The sequence below is a fragment of the Chiloscyllium plagiosum genome, unplaced genomic scaffold, assembly GCF_037043375.1.
Source record: "Chiloscyllium plagiosum isolate Xiang-an unplaced genomic scaffold, Cpla_swu_hap1 HiC_scaffold_15, whole genome shotgun sequence".
Classification (NCBI taxonomy): Eukaryota; Metazoa; Chordata; class Chondrichthyes; order Orectolobiformes; family Hemiscylliidae; genus Chiloscyllium; species Chiloscyllium plagiosum.
The window spans coordinates 31,139,895-31,155,985 of NW_028270153.1; the positions used below are offsets into that span (position 1 = coordinate 31,139,895).

The 16,091-nt window shown below is 40.8% G+C and overlaps 1 protein-coding gene across 1 annotated transcript in view; it reads right to left on the minus strand.

The window, feature by feature from the left end:
- xkr7b (XK, Kell blood group complex subunit-related family, member 7b) overlaps positions 1 to 16,091 on the minus strand; it is a 200,864-nt gene that overhangs the window by 51,133 nt on the left and 133,640 nt on the right. The gene's annotated exons all lie outside the window — the stretch shown is intronic.

Consider the following 16,091-nt stretch of genomic DNA (forward strand, 5'->3'; position numbering starts at 1 on the left):
ACCCCACCAATCTCCATGTACAGCGCATCATCCGCCGTCATTTCCGCCACCCCCAAACGGACCCCACCACCAAGGATATATTTCCCTCCCCTCCCCTATCAGCATTCCGTAAAGACCACTCCCTCCGTGACTCCCTCGTCAGATCCACACCCCCCACCAACCCAACCTCCACTCCCGGCACCTTCCCCTGCAACCGCAGGAGGTGCAAGACTTGCGCCCACACCTCCCCCCTCACCTCCCTCCAAGGCCCCAAAGGAAACTTCCATATCCGCCACAGATTCACCTGCACCTCCACACACATCATCTATTGCATCCTCTGCACCCGATGTGGCCTCCTCTATATTGGGGAGACAGGCCGGCTACTTGCGGAGCGTTTCAGAGAACACCTCTGGGACACCCGGACCAACCAACCCAACCACCCTGTGGCTCAACATTTCAACTCCCCCTCCCACTCCACCAAGGATATGCAGGTCTTTGGACTCCTCCATCACCAGACCACAACAAAACGACAGTTGGAGGAAGAGCGCCTCATCTTCCGCCTAGGAACCCTCCAACCACAAGGGATGAACTCGGATTTCACCAGTTTCCTCATTTGCCCTCCCCCCACCTTGTCTCAGTCAAATCCATCGAATTCAGCACCGCCTTCCTAACCTGCAATCTTCTTCCTGACCTCTCTGCCCCCACCCCAGTCTGACCTATCACCCTCACCTTGACCTCTTCCCACCTATCACATTTCCGACGCCCCTCCCCCAAGTCCCTCCTCCCTACCTTTTATCTTCGCCTGCTGGACAAACTTTCCTCATTCCTGAAGAAGGGCTTATGCCCGAAACGTCGATTCTCCTGTTCCCTGGATGCTGCCTGACCTGCTGCGCTTTTCCAGCAACACATTTTCAGCTCTGATCTCCAGCATCTGCAGACCTCACTTTCTCCTCAATTAAACAACAAAGCTGAGAGAGAGGCTCTGCAAACATCCTCAGCTTTTGTAAAGCCTGGAGGTCAGTGCAAATGACAAGGCCGACACGTTTGGAACATATTCAGTCAAAAGTGCCAAATGGTTGACCAATCTTAAATTCTTTGAGATCCTCACCATCATAGATATAAGTCTTTGACCTGTTTAATTCCTTCAGATGATATCTAAATACAGCAATAATACTGAAGAGGTTGGCTGTAGAACTAGCCATCCCCTAGATGAGCGATTCCAGTACAACTATAATGCTGGAATCTGTCCAATAAGGCAAACTTTAAAGAAAATCATTTGCATGGCTGACATTTAATGCTCATTGTCCATCCTTTGCACTAGTTATAATGCTAGCCAATGATGGTATATAGTTGTACTGGAACAGTTAGTTCTGGAGCATAAGGCTTTCGTACTGTTGCCCAAGTATATACTGAGCACAGAAAACAGGACAAAACTGGCCATTTTTCCCCTGTCAGTATACCCTCGAATACCAGCAAATGATAGAAGATGCTCGTCAACAGTGATACCAAATGACATTCAGTTCGTAATAAGCTGCCCATCGTGTTTAGTTTGGAGTTCAGCATGCCCAAGGTCTTGTTCAAACCTGATCTCAATCTGGACAAAAGAAACAGTTCAAAATTGAAGTCAATGGATATTGGGGGAAAACATTCCACTGGTTACAGTCACACCAATCTCAAAGCATGACGGCTGTGGTTCCTGGAAGCCAATCATCTCAAGTTTGGGACATCACTGCAGGTGTTTTTTTAGAGTAGTGTCCTAAGGCATAAGAATGTTCAGCACCATCAATGAGACATTTCCCCATCAAGGACTGAAGTCAAAGTCATTCATTGATGACTGTAATGTTCAATGGAGCAATCATTCCTGATCTGATAAGTAGTCAGTAACATGTAAAACTTCAAGAAAATCAAATGGTAAAGGATAGTGTAGTGGCCATTACTAAGGAGAAGGTTCTGGGGAAGCTGAAATATCTGAAGGTGGATACATCACTCAGATCAGATGGACTAATTGCAGAGTTCTGAAGAAGATAGCTGAGGAAATTATAGAGGCATTGTTGGTGATCTTTCAGAAATCACTGGAGTCAGTAAGGGTCCCAGAGAACTAGAAAATGTCTAATGTTGCGTCCCTGTTTCAGCATGGAGGTAGAAGACAGGAAACTCTCGGCCGGTCAGTTGTTGGTAAATTTCACAGTTCATTATTAAGGATGACTTTACAGAGTACTTGTAAGCACATGGTAAAATAAGGCTGAGTCAGCACGGCTTCAAGGGGAGGAGGAGAAAGCGGGGACTGCAGACGTGGAGAGCCAAAGTCGAAAGGTGTGGTGCTGGAAAAGCACAGCAGCCCAGGCAGTGTCCAAGGAGCAGGAGAGTTGACGTTTCAGGCATAAGCCCTTCATCAGGAATTGCTGATGAAGGGCTTATGCTCAAAACATTGACCCTCCTGCTCCTCGGACACTGCCTGACCTGTTGTGCTTTTCCAGCACCACACCTTTCGACTTCATCAAGGGGAGATCAAATCTGACAAATCTGTTAGAATTCTTTGAGGATGTAATGAGCAAGTTAGACAAAGGGGAGCCAGTGTATGTGATCTATTTGGATTTCCAGAAGGCCTTTGACAAGGTCTACACAGGAGCCTACTAAATAAGTCAAGAGCCCATGCTGTTAGGGGGTAAGGTGTTGGCACGGATAGCTGACTGCAGAAGGCAGAGAGTAGGGATAAAGGGATCTTTTTCAGGATGGAAACCTGTGACTAGTGGAGTTCTGCAGGTGTTAGTTTTGGGACCAAAACTATTCATGTTACATATTAACGATCTGGATGAAGGAACTGAAGACATTGTTGCTAAATTTGCAGATGACACAAAGTCAGGTGGAGGGCCAAGTTGTGTTGAGCAAGCGGGAAGGCTAGGACAGTGGACAAAAATGGCAGACAGAATACAGTGTTTGAAATTTTGAAGTTATGCATTTTGGTAGGAAATTTGGAAGTATAGACTATTTTCTAAACAGGGAAAGGCTTCAAATATCTGAAACACAAAGGGATTTGGGAGTCCTAGTTCAGGATTCTCTTAAGGTTAACATGCAGGTTTAGTTGACAAGGCAAATGTAATATTAGTATTCATTTCAAGAGGGTTAGAATACCAGAGCAGAGATGTACTTCTCAGGCTGTATGAAGCTCTGGTCAGACCCCATTTGAAATACTGTGAACAGTTTTGGGCACTGTATCTAGGAGGGATGTGCTTGCCTTGGAGGGAGACCTGAGGAGGTTTCCAAGAATGATCTTGGGAATGAAAGTTTTGTTACTTGAGGAGTAGTTGAAGACTCTGGATATGTGGAGAATCTGAGTGAAACTTACAGAATACATGGAGTCAGTGCAAGCTAACATTGAGTTTGGATGACTCTTCAGCTCTGAGGAAAAGTCATCTCAGCTCCAAACATTAGTTCGCTGTCCCTTCATGGACGCTGCCTGATCTCCAGCATTTGTTGTTTTTAGGAACTGTGATAGTTTGATATCTAGTGAAGATGTAGGCTGTTCCTTAAGTCTGCCTTCAAACTTTGGACTGCTCTTTCTGCCAGACCATCGGATAATTTATGGTATGGAGCTATCCTTATATGGCAAACACCATTCAACTTTAGGAAATACTCAAATTCCCTGCGTGTAAAGCATGGCTTGTTATCTGTGACCAACACTTCTGGGACTCTGTAGTGCAGAAGATGATTGCGGCTTTTCTATCATCCCTGTGTCTGACAAATGAACTCAACATATGTCCAGCCATTGAGTGGGTGTCCACAATGACCAAGGACATTGAGCCCATGAAAGGGCCTGCGTAGTTAATGTGCAACTAAGTCCAGGGTGTATCCAGCCCTCTCCAAGAATTTGGGGGAAGCTGCTGGTGGCAATTTCCAACTTTGTTGTCTCACCAACATCTTTAATTTGGATACGCCTGATGGAGCTCAGTCAGTTTCTGGGGGCAAACTTTGCTCGGGACAATCACTCTTGCTCCACATAATATACCACCCTCTACTGTGATCTGAACTTCCAAAAGGTTCCCAATTCTGGTTATAATGGCAGTTTGGTGTTCCCCATCATCAAAGCGGTTTCAGTTTTGCCAGGACTAGGTCTTTCTGCATCCAAAGTCTGGTATTGTCTAGAAAATGTAAAGCCATTACAAATTTCTTCCAGTGGTGGTACCACTGGTGGTATATCTGCCAGTGGGAGATAGCTTAATGCATTCGTACTTGCTATTTGGCCTCCTAGACAATGTTCCAACTTGTAATTAAACGCAATTAGTAGGGCAGCTCACCACTGAATTCAGCCTTGTCCTCGAAATAAACCTATCAGGGGTTTTGGTCAATTATTATTACAAATTTATATCCTTAAAAGGTATTGGTGGAACTTCCTGACTCCAAATACGACTGCCAAACCTTCCCCCTCTATCGGGGTATACTTAGCCAAATTCCTGAATGCTATTGGAATGCTATGTTCCTCTCCATTGGGCCACTTATGAGCTAATATTAACCAATGCTGTACGGGAGGCATCACAAGTCAATACCAGATTTCTTTTGATCACAGTGTACCAACACCTTAGAGGATGATAGCTGTTTCTCAACTTGCTTCAAGGCTTGGCTACACAGCCATTTTCAAGGCTGATCCTTCTTTAAGAATTAATGCAAATATGACAAGATGGAGGCAAGGTTATGTATGAATTTTTCATTGTAGTTTACCAGCCCAAGGAAAGACCTAAGCTCTAGTCCAGACATGGAAGCTGGAGGACTTTTGATTTCCCTCACTTTACCTTCCAGCATGTATAACCTAATCCTGGTGACTCTGTAGCCCAAGTTGGTCACTTGGTGTGCCTACAACACACATTTGTCCCTTCTAAGATGCATACCCACCTAAAATGCTCCCTATTGGTCTTCCCTGTTATTAATACATCAACTAGCTACCTTATCACCTTGTTCTAATGGAGGTCAATACTAGGGAGGCTGCTTCAGTAATCACAGAGACAGTCTTTAAGAAATTTCACTCTGGACGCCAACCCTGAAGTTTGCATAAGATCTCAGCTAGATGGAGAACCTATACCTATAAACACCAAAATTTCTTAAAGACTGTCTCTGTGATTACTGAAGCAGCCTCACCAGTATTGACCTCCATTAGGACCAGGTGATCATTTAACCAAGTGTTTATTTTGATTGGTTCTGAATTTAAAATGTTCTTCATCATTGACTGAAAAATTGCACAGGCTAATGATACCCCAAATGGCAGTCTTGTATATTGGGACAAACCCTTATGGGTATTAGCTGTAACATACTTCTGGGAATCCTCATCTAACTGCAATTGTAAGTACACATGGCTGTTGTCCAGCTTCATGAAGGACTGTCCCCTGCCAAGTTTGTATACAAATCTTGTATGCGAGGGATTGGGTATTAATCCAACTGGGAAAAATGGTTTCCCATTTATTTAAAATTCTCAAAGTCAACTGACTTATCAGGCTTCACAATTAACATGTCTGATGCTGCTCAGTCCACAAACTAGACTGGTTTGATGATTCCTTCACTTTCCAGTCTTCTGATTTCTGCCTCTACTTTTGCCTGGAAGGCAAATGGCACTAGGCTGGCTTTGCAGAATCATGGAATAGATTCCTGGTTAACATGCAAGGTGGCCTTGGCTCCTTTGATTGCCTTTAGACCTTCCTGAGAAACTCCAGATATTTAATTAGGACTTCACTCAGGCAACCATTTTCTAATCAAAAATGTTGAGACAATCTTAATGAATCTTTCTCAACCAATTTCACCCTATCAAGATCGGGCCCAAGCATATTTAATACAATCAGCTGCCTCTCAAGAGAGACCGGAAATGAAGTTGCAGCTTTAATCTGTAAAGGTTCCCTGGTAAAGGTTCTCTGTCTAGCTGAGATCTTATGCAAACTTCAGGGTTGGCGTCCAGAGCGAAACTTCTTAAAGGCTGTCTCTGTGATTAGTGAAGCAGCCTCACCAGTATTGACCTCCATTAGAACCAGGTGATCATTTAACCAAATGTTTATTTTGATTGGTTCTGAATTTAATATTCCTAAGCAATTTAACTGTTCCAAACCAGATGGAAATGGACTTTCCAAGGTGTGCACTCTCCTGGATACTGGCCTGTGAGTTGCCTTATTGAATTTAGGTCTACTGAGACTCTTTAGGTCTAGTCTTGAGTCCGCATACCAGTAGCAACTACACTGGCTTGCTGCCCAGAGCCTAAAGAAAATTTTGACCATTTGGCTGAGGCTTGGCTTTATCTTGGGGTTTTGCTGTGGACTGGGCCAGAGTTCCTCTGTTCAGGATATGTCCTGAGTGAGGCCAAACAATTGCCTTCACTCAAGTGGTGTTCACCAAGCTCAGTCAGACTGGTGACCGTGTCCACTTCTATTGAAATACCTTGCCACTCACATGCTCCGAGTGCTGCAGTTTCCAATGATAAAGTCAGTTGTAGTGCTGGTTTGAAGTCCAGTTGGGCTTCAGCTAATAGCTGCTTTTGCATGGTTACATCATTAATCCCACATTCCAAACTGTCAGCATCTCTTTAAGGGTTAAACCAAAGTCACCTGCCTCTGCCACTCAACTTAATCTCAACAAAAATCCTGGTATGGACTCCTATGGTTCTCAAATTGCTGAGTAAAACTGATAGCATCTCAGAATCAGAGGTGGCTTAGGGTCCTAACATTCCTTAAGTAAATCTGTCAACTCTTGAAAGGTTTTAGTGTCTGGTGTTTCAGGGAAAGTTACACTCCTAATAACTGAAAATGCTGCAGTTCCACAAGCTGTCAGGAGAATTACTTATTGCTTTTCATCTGCCCCCAAGCTCATTTGCCTGGAAAAAAATGACACTTTCTTTCCACATCCTGGGCCCAGTCTTCGATGGCAGGATCGAACGGGCCAAATTTCCCAAATAATAGCATGTTGCAGAATTGCTTACCCCAACTCAAAGATGACAGTTATGAGTGAATTTCTTCAGAAACATGCTTTCCCTCATCACCACTGAAATAATTCCACAGAGGCCAGTATCCTGTCACCAAGTCACCCTTTATTAACTTGACACTGACCCAGCTTTCTCAGAGTGATCAGAACCTCTGACACTCCTGTTTATATCTGGCAGCCAGGGTTTCCTGATTGGATCCGGTTAACAACCCCAGTCAGGCATACTCTATGAGGTCTTGGCTGACCTCATTACAATCTCTACATAAATGCATTGTAGTACAGAACATAAACACTAATAGGAGGAGATTAAAAGGTGAATTTCTTTTGTCTTGCACTCACCAGAACTAGCATGTGAGAACCAGACTTGAAATCATAAACACTTTTGTATGGAATGACAAGAGTAGCGGTATGTTAGGCCATAAATTGACATGATGGAACTAGAACAATTAACAGTCTACAGAAAGTCTACATTCACCAGTCAATATCCACATTAGGATTCCTACAGTCCAATGTACCACATTATCAACAAGATCTTTCTAACTGACAACCTCATGAAAAGGAAAATTAGTCATCTCATCACTGTACCAGTTTGATGCTGAGACTAGGCATATCATGGGAGATAATGGATACCCTGATCAAATCATTACTCACCATTAATTGCTAAAACATTTGAAAGGACTCATGTCTTTCTGATGTAGCTTTTGAGCCTGAGTGGTGCACTGTCTACCTCAGATTACCTTGGAAGATAGTCACAAATCTGAACAACAGGTAATGCAGCTGTCTCACATTGCTACTATGGAGTAAACTTATGAGTGGTTTTCCCCAATAACAGGATGCTGCTGCCAAGCCAAATATACAATTGGCCTACCATCCAAATGAATAATGTGATAAGTGTTCCACTGTTGGTGTATATCAGGTACGTAGGCTGTATGTCCTATTGACTGGCGGACTATATTAAACAACATATTCCATTTGACTGTTTAGAGCTGCCAGCTTGCTATTCCTAACTCAACCAGTCTTTACAAGCCTCAGAGAATTATATCCACCATTAGATGTGATTCTCTTATTGCAAATCACTGATTAAATAATCCCAATTATGCAAAGAGTTACACTCAAAACCAATTTAAAATCATCAGATTCCCCACAGTGTAATACATAAAACAGGATCCGGAGTGTTTATGTATGCAGCTTCAAGCATGTGTAAATGTAGAAACAGGAAAAGTCCAAACATTGCACCTTTCTCAAAAAGTATTGGGTCATGGTGACAGCCAAGGTCTGCTGCATCCTAATAGAGAAGCCCTGACCAATCAGAATTGAACTGCCCTGGCCTGAGAATGAAAACCAATGGTTAACTGTACTTGCGACATCTCCTTGCCAATTATGGTGCAACCTACCAGCATCATTCTTTATAAAATGATGCCTCTGATTTTAAGAGTGGCTTTTGTGTTCTAGTTCTGATGAATGCAGACAAAAAGCATCAACTCATAGTCTCTTTTCAGCAATGTTTAAAACCAGAGTATAGTTTATATGATGAAAAATTCACAACAGAGAACGTCTGAAGAAATTTATAGATGCATGTACAGAGATCATTAAAAGTTAGTAGAGGAAGAAAGAAAGTTACAAAACATAGTTGAATTCTGAAACTGAGGCTTGAATATGAAGGGAAGGAAGTTTTGTTATTGTGAGACAACATCCTATGTAGGGCACATCTGGTGTGCTGTCTGCAGTTCTGGACATTCAATCACAGCATGGATATGAATCTGTCCTGCACTGGAATATTTCCAGGACTCCAAGTTGATGTAAACTATGTTTGGATTTCCTGAAATCATCTGGTCATTTGATAATTTGGTTAGGGCTTTAGGATTTTGAAAAGGAATTGTCACACTGAGATAGACAGAGAGAGAGAGAGACATTTCTGGTGATGAGAGATTTAAGACAAGAGTGTACAATCTTAAAGTTAGAACCAGGCCTTTCAGGAGAGATGCCAGAAACTATTTTTTGATGCAAAAGCTGGAAGAAATGTGGATCACCCTCTCTTCCAAAATAGCAGTAGACACTATTGCAATTTATTTTGCATCAGGAAGATTGACAAGTTTGCTATGAAAGAGTAGAAAAGGACATGGAACCAAGACAGTTGGATGATACAGATTAGTTATGATCTCATTGAATAGCAAGACAGGCTTGAGGAGCGAGTAACCTACTTCTGTTCCTATATTCCCCGGTAGCAACCTCCCCTGTTGCACTTATTCACAATTGCCATCTGTTACTTTCTAATGGTTCTTGAGCAGAAAACTGATTGAGGTATACCAGGTGACATCTTGGGCTTCAAAATCTCTGGGCTCTCATGTTACTGAGGTGAGGACCTTCTGCCACTTTGGTCCATGTTTCTGATTTCAATTTAGAGTTAAACACTGGGCTTATGTTTTGCATGTTTCACCACTTATGAACTTAGTACACCATTCGTTGCTGTTTCATTGTAAAAAAATTACTTATACATCAATATGCTAAAATACCTTATGAAACATTCACAGCAACTGAAGTTGAAATAGGATGGCTGCAAGCACTTATCATTCATAATTTAAGTTGAACATATTTATAGATGAAATAAGTCTGTTATATGAATACAGTTTAAAATAACGTTTTAAAAATCCTTGGCCTAACTGCTATTGTAAGAACACGAGTGACTTGGACTGCACCGTCTGAGGAATCTAGCAAAATGTCTCTTATGCAAGACAATTAGTCTTATGGGAAAATTAATCAACATGCAAGATGCTGTTTAAAATGTTAGCATTTTGAAATATTTGAAGGGTACATTATTACAATAGAAAATCTGGGACAAGTTAACCAGAAAGTGATTTTGCAGCACATTGTACAAAAAGAAAGATACTGTGTTATATCTATGTTAACAGGCTTAAAGTTGCAAAACCATTTTTAGACTTCTGCACTCAAGGAAGTTCACAGATGATTCTCCTGTCAAGCACGGTGAAGTAACTTTCATGTATTGCATTAAGGATGCAATTTGCAGCAGATGGTTAACTGGCAGTTTGAGAAGAGCATGTGAAGTGTTCATAATTCTGTTTGATGTCTGCTGTGCATTGGAGTGAAGATGATAACACGTTTATTCATAGCATTGTCAATTTTAGAATCAGAAATACCTATTAATATAACGGTATTTGGTAGTGCTTTTGCATGTTATAGCCTCACCATTTATCTTATACAGTGGTATATTTACAAAGATTTGCAATTGTAAAGTACATTTAATAAGGGAGACAATCGTGTGGTGGACTACTACTGGACCAGTAATCTAGAATTCGAGGTTATTGATTTTGGAATGGAGGTTCAAATCCCACCGCAGCAGTTGCTGAAATGTGAATTCAATAAAAATCAGGAATTAAAGGGTAACTGTGTAACCATTGTCGATTGTGATTAAAAACCCCATCTGTTTCACTAATGCTCATTAGGGAAGCAAATCTGCCATCCTTACCTAGTTTGTCCCCTCCATGTTACTCTAGACTCTTAACTGCTCACTGGACAATTATGGATGGGTAATAAATGCTGCTAGCTAGCAAGTGCCCACATCCCACGAAAGCATGAAAAGTTACAGTGCAGGCAGGAACGTGGATTTGAGGTTACAATCAGATCAACATTAACTTATTAGAGAGTGAAGCAGGCTTGAGTGGCTGAATGGCTGTTGCTAATTTGCACATTCGTAGACAAGGTGGGTTGACCCATGCTTCAAAGATGGAATTCCAGAATGCAAGGTCTAGGCGAATACATTAAGGTTGCCAATAGTGCATAGAAGGTTGGTGATATGTACCATCGAGAGGAATGCAGTGTTTGGAGTTCTAGTTAAAAAGGAGTTAAAAGTTGGGAGAGGCAGAGACATGAAATTAACTAAAATAGGGAATTTTGAATTGAAAGGATTTAGACACTGGAAACTAATACAGATCAGAGAGGTGTGGTGGATGAACAAGACTAGGTGAGTGAGCATAAGATCAAAGCAAAGGTTTCTTTTTATGTGTAATCACTTTTATTAATATTGCCTAAAAGATTTTAGTTGGAATCTAATTTTCTGAACAAGTGAATGGATGGTAAAATACTGCAAAATCAGAACAAATTGAAGGGACTGTTACAGCTGAAAGGTTGATTTAACCCCTTCAAGGTTATTCAGAGCACAAATAAGTCTTTTACAATAATTCACAAAGTCAAATCTACAGTTCCACGCAGTGCCTGTAATCATAGTGAACAGTAATAAGTGGCAATAAGTCTATTATCAAATAGTAGTAAGTCTATTTTCAAATACCAAGTTATATATTTACTGCATTCTATTATCTAACAAGTACTTGTTAGCAATTGGTGAAGTCACTGCAGAAGATAATTCCTACATTATTTGAGCAATGCAGCAAATGTATTGTTACTGGAATGTGTTCATGGCTTCAGTGAACCATTCTCTCTTCCACTGGTTCACTGTCAGACTAAATTGTCTTGGTCTTTTGCATTGATATTAATTTTAAATACTATTACAATTGCTAATTATGTTGCAGTACATAGGTTTAGGAATGAGCAATGGGATTATTGCTGCTGATTTAAAAGTGTCATGATCAAATTCAGGTTTACATCACAGATTATTACAAGTAGCCCTTACATTTTAGCACAAACCATAGCTTTAAAATGCACTGTTATTTTCCATGTTCGCAGAGCCAGGCTAGTTGCTTGCTGTATGGTTAAGTTGTGTCGTGCAAGAACATATTCCCATGTAATTATGGAGGTACGATGAAAATATTTCTGAAGTGCAGAAGTGTAATGGGTGAGTGTTTCGATTTAATCAATTTAATCCATAAATTATCGTAAATATGCACCTGAGTAAGTTTTTAATTTAAATATTTAAGATAAAGGATGTCTGTGCAGAGGTAGAACATCAGAGCTTTTGTGCTGATTTAATGATTCTGTTCAGACATAGCTTTAGTAGAGTATTTACTGGCCAGTATAGCCAGAATGCATAATGTAAAATAATGATGTGCTGGAATAATGTCGCTTTGAGCATTTCAGAAGTCAGAGTTTCAAATAATAAGATCGAATAATTAATTTCTTCAAAATACCATTTGGTGTTTTTATAGTTAGACGTTGAATCAGGAATCTGAATTTTGATTAAGCATTAGCTTTGTTTTAAAACAGTGATTTGAATGCTTTACAGGAGGTTTTGTGGAGTGGGTAGAATCCCTGACACTGGGAGAGACGCTTCAGGTCTAATTCCCACTCCAGGTCTCAAGGAGAGGATAAGGCCAAGGAAGATATGTTCATATTGTGGCCAAACAGGCTGAGTATCACCTTGTAAGTGCATTCAACACACACCAGTGGCCTAGTCAGCCATGTGATACAAATAAATTGAAGCCGCTTATCAAGTTACATGCAGATGTTTCCACAGCAATTCAGATTCAAGGGGGATTGGTGGGTGGGGGTGGGGGGAGAGGTTGGAAGACAGTGTGGCAGTTAGGGGAGCTGTTTGCTTTAGTTGTTGAACAGAATGTGTGTGTGTAAGTGCCAACAGTATGAATCCTTGTTTTCTCTGGGGTGAAGTAGCACCTGCCTTCTGCACTGGGTTTGACCAATCTTCGGTCGTGAACTGAAGCAGAATCATAGAATGCTTTAAAAAGGTGGCTAATTTCATTCACAATTTGACATTCTCAGAATGCCAGAATGGCTGGATGCTGTTCTTCCAAGTCAGAATGGTGTACAATTTGCAAGGGAACGTGGAAATGTTTCTACGTAATCTACTGGGGAGGAAAGAGTCAAGATCTTGGTTTCACCTATTTTGGCTTTATTGATGTGCTGTTGGGGGGGGGGGGCAGGTTGGCTATTGTTTCTCTGGCTAGGGCTTTGTCAATAGACGTGAACAGTGCCGTTACGTCGAATGAGACCATGGTTTCTTCCTTGTCTATGTGTATATTTCTGATGATGTCCAAGAATTCCTGTGTTTATTGTATAGAGTGTCTGGATCCGCTGATCAAGTGTTTCAGTTTCTGCTGTAGTTCTTTCGCCAGTTTGTGTGATGGTGTCCCTGGTAGTGATACTATGGGTCTGAGTGGGATGCCTGGTTTGTGCACTTTAGGTAGTCCATAGAATCTGGGGGTGTTGTTGCTTTCAGGTTTCATTCTTTGTAGGTCCGACCTGGTTATCTGTCCGTTTTTTTGTAGGTTCCTCAGTGTGTTGTTTGTCGTATTGGTGAGCTGTGGGGTGGGGCCAAACTCCCTCTTTTGGTAAGTGTTGGTATCTGCAAGTAGTTGTTGTGCTTTTTGGATGTAGTCTGCTTTGTCCAGGATGACTGTCATTCTGCCTTTGTCTGCTGGTAGTATGATTATGTTCTTATCGTTTCTTAGTGATTTTAGTGCTTCCCTCTCCTTGGTGTTGAGATTATGTGTTTGTCTTTTCCTTGTTATCAGAGGTACGATACCTTGTCTCACTGTTTGTTGTGTCTCTTCTGTCAGTCCATTGTTCCTGAGTGTGCCTTCTAGTGCTGCTAGGAAGTCTGCTGATGTCTCAGTTTACTGATGTCTCAGTCAGATGGTTTTGGAGTTCTACACTAGATTTTGGAGGGATAAATATATTTGTACACAGTCCCCTGACTTCCTAATAATTATATTTTACCAATACAGATTTCTAATTTGGTATCACACAATAAACTCCTTCCTATACATGTTCCACAATGGTGTATCCTCTACAGTAATGATGTATCCCCTCTGACTTATCATTAGCTGGATCCAAGACTAAACAAAAATAAAGGAGGATTGGTGGCAGCAAACTACCTCAGGTACTTCTTACTCAGTATTATATTCTCCTAGAGGTTACAAATACCACAAGGTGCCATAGTGGTTGTCTGGAAAATACCACAAAAGCCACACTTAAAAATGTGTGAAGTGAGTCAGTCAGCATTTCAAAAGGTAGCAATCACAATTAATTTCAACCTGAAATGTTATTCTTTTCTTCAGTAGGTATTAATTGGAATCTCTGCATTGTTTTCATTTTGAAAGAGCAACATATTGTGGAGAAAATTTTTTGCCTTGAATTACAAAAAAAATCTGCACAAGTGATAGACTTTTGCAAAGCATTTTTTTTTGCAGAAGCAAGCAATTTTTGTGTCTGAATGCACAGAGCAGCATCACAGCATTCACCAGCTAATCCATTAAGGCAACGACACAGAGTGCATGCTAATGATGCACAAGAGGAAATATAATGGCTCTATGCCCTCTCTGTCGAGTAAAATTGGTAGCTGTCAAATTCAACAAATCGGCTATCCTTTTCACACCTTTCAGCCAGTGCATCAGGGCCCTGTTCTAATAGCCAAATGCTCACTTAGCAATGCTTTGGCTATTGACTTGGTTCACTGATTTTGCACTGAATTAAAACATTCACAGTGGACAAAATTCAGCACCATTGGAGAGGCTGCACAATTACATAAGAACTACATTTTTCAATGTATGAACACAACTGTGAAGTACAGATAATCTATTCTGTTCTTGGTCAATTTTGAGCTGTGCATGATGTGTGCAAGAAGTCACCAAGGATGGTCTAGGGCAACATTAATAGTACTTAAGGCTCCACAATTATCACTTCAAATGAATTTATGGGATGTATTGACCTCTGCCTTCATGAAACAGATTATACTATGTCTCTGAGCAACATAGAGACTATTTTCACCACAATTATAAAACAAGCATCTATCTTATTGAGTGACATAAAGCAACACATTTGAGTGTTTTATTGGACAATCACACATCTCACAGCAGTACTGAACACCAAGAACTTTTAATCAAAACAGTAGCTCTCCATTACTATAAAATGGGAGTGTCTTTGATACTTCTAATGTGGTACAGGTGACCATTTTTCTCCTTGGTGTTATGACAAAGTTCACACTCCAGCTATAGAAACACATTAAAATTTATAGATCCATACTTATTAACTTTACAAATGATACACAATTCAATGCAGAAATATAAAGTATGGACTACAATATAAAAAAAACAACTCACAGGTGTGAACAACTAAGCACACAGATGATTTCAAATTAAACCATGGCATACGAAACAACAAAGATCATGCATTTATATTTTCCCTTTTCACAGCCCTGGGACATCCCAAGCTATATCAGAGGTAATGAAGGGTTTGTGAAGTTTAGCCACTGCTGCAATGTAGGAAACAGCAACAAATTTGTGCACAGCAAGTTCCATAAAGAGCAAGAATATAATGAACAGAAAATCTTATGTTAATTAACCAGATAAGTGGTTTCAACAAAGTTGTGGGTGGCCCAAAATTAGATGTCATAAATATAAGATAGTTACTAATAATTCCAGTAAGGATCTCAGCAGAAGTTATTTTTGACTCCGAGGTTGGTGAGAATGTGAAACGTGCTATGACATGGAATGGCCGAGGCTACTAGTAAAGGTATACTGTATGGAAAGCTAGATCAGTATAAGGTGGAGAGAAAAAATGTTGATAGGTTGAGACGAAGGTAGGGGAGAAACTCTGTGGGGAATATCGGTACACTTGTGGTTCAAAGACAGGCATGATTTGAATTTAAGGTGATGTTGGTTGGAGGATAACTACTAAGGGTTGGTTAGCTCAGTTATCTGGACAGCTGATTTGTGATGCAGCGAGGCCAACAGTGTGGGTTCAATTCCTGCACTGGCTGAGGTCATTCTGACCATTCCTTTCACCATGAAGACCCTGCTTTCGCAACCTCATGTGAGGTGTGGTTACCTTTAGCTTAAACTCACTGTTGTTACTCTCCCTCTCTCTAGAGCTGCCCATTAGCCAGAAAAAAATGGAGAATTCTTCTGCTGTTCTTCAAATAATACTGTGAGATTGTTTACATTGACTGGAGAGTGCAGACTTGGTTGAACGTCTCACCCTGACAATCAGCATCTCCAATGATGTGGTTCTCACTTCAATACCAGGCTGAAGTATCATCTTTGATTATGTGCTAATTCTCTGCAGTGACTTGAACTCCAGAACATCTATGGGCTGAGAGGCGAGAGTGCTATCATTGAGCGAAGGCAAAAAAATTTAGACTGAGCATTTGAAATTTGAGATTTTGTCTGAAGTCTTTCTTCCTGCTATTTTATTAAAAATGTTGATTTTTTGAAATATCACTAAAGGTGGAATAA